The sequence below is a fragment of the Triticum dicoccoides genome, chromosome 7A (genome assembly GCF_002162155.2).
Source record: "Triticum dicoccoides isolate Atlit2015 ecotype Zavitan chromosome 7A, WEW_v2.0, whole genome shotgun sequence".
NCBI lineage: Eukaryota > Viridiplantae > Streptophyta > Magnoliopsida > Poales > Poaceae > Triticum > Triticum dicoccoides.
The window spans coordinates 243480325-243487194 of NC_041392.1; the positions used below are offsets into that span (position 1 = coordinate 243480325).

At 42.7% G+C, this 6870-nt stretch overlaps 1 long non-coding RNA gene across 4 annotated transcripts; it reads left to right on the forward strand.

Moving 5' to 3' along the window:
* Positions 1 to 43: 43 nt before the first annotated feature.
* Positions 44 to 3413, forward strand: LOC119330764. 4 transcript variants are annotated; one of them, XR_005160242.1, is made up of 9 exons: positions 44 to 177; positions 464 to 502; positions 583 to 681; positions 786 to 864; positions 1135 to 1248; positions 1679 to 1946; positions 2034 to 2195; positions 2453 to 2496; positions 2963 to 3413. It is a non-coding gene; the product is annotated as an uncharacterized LOC119330764 (long non-coding RNA). The 4 variants fall into 4 exon arrangements; XR_005160243.1 differs by having other exon boundaries at positions 1856 to 1946; XR_005160241.1 differs by having other exon boundaries at positions 1135 to 1946.
* Positions 3414 to 6870: the final 3457 nt, after the last annotated feature.

The window sequence follows — 6870 nt, forward strand, 5'->3', positions numbered from 1 at the left end:
GTCTCTTCTCCCCCCCTCCTCTGACCCCCTTCTCCATGACACAGGGCGACACCATGGAAGGGCCAACAACACCAGCAGCTATGGACATGCAGGCTGCTGCCCTCCCTGATGCATCATGCGCGCAGGCCACAAGGAGGGCAGAACACTGCTCTGCTACTTCCTGGGTCGCCATGGAAGGTACTGGAGTAATACAGATAAGATAAAACTTCAACTTATTGGAGTTATGCTCCATGTTATGCTTGCTGCAACTTACTGGAGTAATTTAGTCAAGATAAAACTGCAGAAATCTCAAACTTTAGCATGGACTGAATAATGTTGATACATAATTCAGGCAAGTTCAGTTACAAATTTTGTTAGTATTGTTACTGGATCATTCAGAGGTGAAGCAACTTTCGATATTTTTTATTGCACAATCTGTTCTTGTATTTCCTAATCTTGGTTGTTCACTTGCTTTCATTCACAGGGTAAAGAGGTCAACCTCTTCCAATACACAATTGTTGAGGTATGTATTGATGTCTAAATGTTAAAAAAGAACCAGGTTACACCATATGGTTTAGGTTGCTCACCTTGGTTGCTGACTAGGTGTTCAAAAATCTTAGCGAGAGAGGACATTGACGGTGCGAGAATGGAACACAACAAGTTTTGTGTGTGTGTGTGCATTACTGAAACGTCGCACGACATGTGAGTCTACATCTAACTTCCTTTCAATTTTCTATTGGAAATATTTCTTTAGAAAATTTCCATTGGACACTTATCTTCTCTTTGTTTATCGTTGATTGGAACAGGGTGAAAGTTATGGAATTTTTGCTGTAACCGCCTGGACGAAGATGACAGGGCTAACCGGCTAACAAAGATGCATTCAAGGTAAGCCATGCCTCTGGTATGCTTGCTTAACATGTGAAATCCATAAGACAATTCTTTCGAGTTGCGACCTGCATTGTGGTGTCTCTGTTCATCAAGTTCCGAGCACCAGCTCCAGTGAAATTAGGTGTTCATCCTGCCATACTCCTAGGTGGCTTTCTTTGGCCTGTTTCTTATTGTGTATTTAGTGGTTATGCACAAGCCTCATCATCTAATATTTCTGTAGTAATTACTGAAAACAATTTGAGGACAAAGCTTTGATTGTTGTTGTAGTTGAAGATTCAGAGTTGCAAGGCAGGCACAGTTAACAAGGATAAGAAATTGTAGAAGATTTATCAAATCAGACATGGGCTTGGTTATGCACTGAATCATTGTGGGGGATCTGAGGTAATTAGACCATACACCCAAACTTAAATTTTACTTGCTTTTAAATGTTTAGGAGGCAGATGATGTTTGATATGCTAGACTAAAGTACACACCTTTTAAGAGTATATCACTGATACTCCAGTCACCAATAAATTCGTAAGTGCGTACTGCCTGGATTATTGGAGCTCATTTTAACTCTAAGAGTTCTTTTTTATCTCTTTTACATTCTGGTAAACATGTGGGTGAATAACAGTTAGAAATTGTTCTATATGTACACGGGAATTCTAATAGAACTGATGCTTGAAATGATAAAAAGTTCTATAATATTTGTTAGCCGAGCACTGGAAAAGCTCACTCCTCACACCAGATCACCATCGCCGACGTATATACTTTTTTGTAACAGAGTCCACATGTTTACTCATGTTCTCTGTTTTTTGTTGTTTCGGGGAAGGTTGTTAGGAGCCCATCTCTTCTGCAGGCCTGGAGAAAGAGAGCTAGATATAGTGGTACTTGCTAGCGCTTTAATGGACACCTCCTTTTGGCCTTTTTTAGTTTCTCTAATAATTAGCTAAGAGACTTCAGTGAGTGAGATTTTTTTGGTCCCTCCCTTTTTCTGTGTCTTTTGGAGTTTTGCTTTGTGGTGAAAGGAGGATAGAGATACTCAACAGGGGCCGCCCTCTTCCTCGTCAAACAAGATCCCCAAGAGCCTGTACCCACTTGTATGTACTCTGCACATGTGAACTCGACATGTTGTCTCTTGCTGCTTCCGAAGCTGAACTGAACTGAAGCTTAAACTGTATGTGCAGGAGAAGAGCTCGATGGGCTGCACGGCCTCACACATGAGGAGCAGGAGGCCCAGGGAGGAGGAGTCGTTTGTTTATAGTAGGAAGATTGGCTTATGACCTGGTGCATACCTGCATGGTATTTTCAGTAGAGATGATTCAAAATCAAATCAGCTGTTTGTTAAGGTGGTGTTGCCTGCTGCGGTTTTACTATATTGTGAATTTCTGATTGTGTGCAAAGGGGACACATGTTCAACTAATTAGATCAGTTTGTTAACTAGAATGTGTTATTGGGAATAAGCACAGATCAATTGTCAGCACAAGAAATGTGGAATGCGAAGTCATTGTTGTTATTGTTATAATGTTTAATCTTAAAAAAGTATACCTACTCTCTCACATGGTTACTGATACGCAATTTTTGTTTGCCTATTCTCGTGCTGCAGGATGGAACTGGAACCAAACTTGGTAGTTGAAATAATTCTCTGTCGTAAGTTGCATATCCTAAACAGTAATTTATGACATTTCGTTTTCGTCCTTATGAATTATCCTTAATAGGTTTTTATCTCAGAGCTGGAAATAATATACCCAATTCATATGCAACGAATACACACGAAATATATGAATACTAATGAAGGCCATGTGTCTTTCTTATTTCATGCACTCTATGCCCAGTTACCTACTTAAGAGTTTCAATTTTTGTTGCATAATTCTCGTGCCACTGAAATATGTAATGTGAAACCCGCTCCCATCTGCTCTCATTGTATAAGAGTGTAACTTTTTATATAACCAAAACCCTTCCAGGTGTTAGATTTATAGTTAATTACTACTTAGTTTACTATTCAGGATGTTCCCACATTTTTCTTGGGTATAATTAATAATTTTCATGCTTTATGCAGGTTTGGAGATGACATGTACTAAGAATCTAATTATTTCCTCTTGTCGTTCTTTTGTAGTTAATTCAAGGAGGACCCTATATCTAAAGGTAACAGAGCAGTTTATATCATAATTCCATTGCTGGATTTCTAGAAGAATGAAAAAGGGAGAAATGGTTGTTTCATTTGGTGTGCGGATCTGGTTTAAAGTGTGCGTGCTTATATCTGGAAGATCTTGGTTGCAAAAGTATATCAGGAAGATCTTGGTTGCAAAAGTGATCAGATATACTCCTCTGTACCAAAATATAAGACATTTTTTTCAGTTCAATTGAATTGCAAAAATGTTTTGTATTTTCGTACGGAGGGAGTAATAGTCAACACGGCCTCATTGGTTTTGTAATTAAATGCCTATGATCTTGCAATTCTGAATCAAATAGTTTGATTACACAAAGAATGATATTTACTTTGTGTAAGATCTTGTAATTCTGAACCAAGTTAATTCTGAATCAAATATTTTTTCTACTATTCTATATGTAATAAATAGAAGGGGAGCCTTGGCGCAGTGGTAAAGCTGCTGCCTTGTGACCATGAGGTCATGGGTTCAAGTCCTGAAAACAGCCTCTTACAGAAATGTAGGGAAAGGCTGCGTACTATAGACCCAAAGTGGTCGGACCCTTCCCTGGACCCTGCGCAAGCGGGAGCTACATGCACCAGGTTGCCCTTTTTTTTTCTATATGTAATAAATAGAGCACAAAGAATGATATTTTCTTTGTCAGCATATATAGGTCTTAAGTAGCAAATCTGGGCATTATACATAGTTTTGTTTTGCTTTGGATTTCAATTAACTTGGAATCGAGGGAGAAGTTATGCTCTCTGTAATTTTAGCCTAACAGGTAATTCTTATGCGTTCGAATATGGTATGGTATTTTTTTATTTAATTAGTTTAGCAAAGCTTATCCTGAAGACGGACTCAAGAAACGGTGGCTTCTAAGTTAAGAAGCTCAGAAATTGATAGTTCAATCTATAGCCCTATCGCCGAGGTAAAGAAGTACATGCGATCAAGGGAGGGGTACATGGTGGCATGGTGAGATGCTTGGCTTATGGATCCGCTCATTGGCTAGTGGAGGAGGGTTGTGTGAATAAGTTATATATAAAACTTGGGTTAGGTATCCGCCGGATCGTATTTATGATGTTATGGAATAAAAAACATGTTTTATTTAGTTGTCAAGAAGAGAGCATCTATAACTGGATTTACCAAATCCGCCCCCTAGACATCCATGGATGCGCCTGGTCAGTGTCTGATTGTATCCGTTCTAAGCCATTTTTTGTCTGTGCATGCAGTCATGTTCCACATTTTCTCCCTCACTTGCATGTTATTGGTGGAGATGAAGAGGAAGAAAGAAAAGAAAGAAAAATGGACCGTGTCCGCGAGCCCACATATCCTCTCCATATATGATGTCAATAGAGGGTTTGCGGACAACCCGGACGTATAGGACATTAGAGATGGTATGAGGGGTGTGGTTGGGCCACCTTTTTTCCTTCTCTCTTGTTCGGTCATTGACCGGGCGCATTCGTGGACATTTGTTGAGGATTTGAGAGTATGAAGTGTGTTAGCTGATTGTCGTGTTAGCTGAGATGACATTGTTCTCGGTTATTTTAGCTAGCTCCATCATTAGCATCTTAACTTCTTTTCAAAAGCCCGTAGCAACACATGGCCATAGAATCCGCTATTAACATCGTAATTCAGTTTCAAAAGCCCGTAGCAACGCACGGGTGTTCTACTAGTAACCTATAGTTTTAAAGTGAGGGTCGCATGAGATTTCTATGACATGTTGTTCAGAACTAGCCAAAATTTTCCTGCTTTGACCAACAGTTGACCAAGGCAAATTTTTTTGACAATCCATGATGAAACAATAACTTCCTAATTGGTTGCGGGTGGTTGGCGGACCGGGGTTGCGGCGAAGGATTGAAGCACCGTGGTACATCACCTACCCAGGCTGTGCACTGGTTGACGGTGAAGGCGTCCGTGGACTTCGTGTTCCCCTCACTCCTTCCGTCTTACTCCGGGTGAAAACTTGATCTTTGGATCGGACGGCGACGACGTTTGTGGCCATGCCCTTCCTGGAGGCATCGTCTTGAAGTCCTCGGTCCGGCATATCTGTCGCACATCTTCCAAGATTATCGCTCCTCGTGCTGGTGGTCTTCTTCGGCTCTAAACGGATCTCCTTTTTGCACATCTTATAGGTGCTTGGTAGTCGTTGAGGTTGTGTGTCGGTGACCGGCACTCTTTTTCGTTCGTTATTTGGCTTCCTCAAATGGCGATGACTATACAAATATCAACGGCGAGAATGGTACAGGGGAGGGCCTCAGATCACCCTTCACAATTCTCGGACTTGGTGTTTTTTTACCACGATATGACTTTTTACAAAAACAATTTATTATTCCCTCCAGCTCGAAATATATTTACAATATAGAAAATTCCCTCAAAAAATAATTACCTTTTTAATACAAAAGGAATCACTTTCCCACCACCTAATTTAGATGTACAGTTGTTTGCGCCAATATTTTTTAACCTCCCGCTAAAAGTCCCAAATTACCGTCTTTGTTCCCACCAAAAAATTAGATTCCCTCTATATACCTTCCTAACAACCCACAAATATATAATTCTATACCAAACCACGGTGTCTTCACGGGCGATTGGATCTGAGCTCTCGTCTCGGTTCATCTGTTCTGCCGGCGTCATGACGGCGTCAATAGAGCGAACCACAGCAGCTGCACGGCGTCAGGTTAGTCATCCTCCCGGTCTCCTCCCTCGATGAAAAATCTAGTCCTCCTCTATCTCCCCCTCCTCCTCCTCTGCGCCTGCCTCCGTCTGGGATCAAACCCCCCTCCCCCACGAGCTCCTCCTCGATGCGCGGCTCTCTCGATCCCGATCCATTCCCTTCTCTCCTCCGCTCGCCGCTTGGCCGTAGAAAAAAAGTCCGGGCAGGGGACATGGCGGCTGCCGGTGACATTTTCCCATCGCGCCTCAATTTGGCCGCCTCGGCGGAGGCGCTCGCGGCCTGGAGGGTCGGCGCAGCGCCTCACCTTGGCCTGGAGGCTGGCCGCCATGGAGCTCCCCTCAGCCTAGAACTGGGGCTCGACGGGGCCTCCCTGCCCGGTTCATGGCCGCAGCCGTCTCGGCTGTGCATGCCGGCGTCATGACGTGGTGGCCAGGCGCTGGTTGCTGCCTCACCCGACCCCAGCGTGCCCGAGGTGCCTGCAGGCCTCTTCGGCATCTCTGCTCCTGGTTCGCTCTGTTTCCTCGTGGATGCTAAAGGGGGTCGTATTTTGTTACTAATTACTAAGCGTTTTGGTGCAGCCCATCCGTGGATCATCTCTTGCCAATTTAATTATTATCTACATTGGTTTTTGAGCATTAGATCAATTAACTGAACTGGCGTTGCTCCTCTTGTTGTGTCCCTACTGCTCACTACTCTCCTTCCCTGATCTAATCCCATCTAGCCGCTGTATTCTACCTTTCCTCTGCCTCGCTGCTGTACAATCTGCTCACTGCCGCTGCTGTTCCTCCTCTCCTACACCTCTTGCTGCTGCTCTTCTCCCACGAAACTGTTGCTCCTCTCTTCTCTCAATGCTCCCTGCTACCTCTTTCTTCTTCCACCTGCTGATGCTTCTCTTTAGATCCACAAAACTGCTGCTCTTCTTCTCAAACATCCTCTGCTGAAGCTCTTTTCCAAACTGCTGCTGCTCTCTTTCTTTCTCTTTCTCTCACTCTTTCTATGTGCGTGTGTGTGTGTGTAGTTGCTGATAGTTATTAGTGGATGCAAGATCAACTACATTCAAATCAGTATTAGCTCTTTATGTGTCTGTATGTCAGCTTGTGTACTGTTCTGAAGACCCAATTTGTGTTTTTTATGTATTAGTTTCTGCAATATATGTGAAATTGTGAGTTGTTGGGATGATCATTTTCAATTAGATTTGTACTGTCA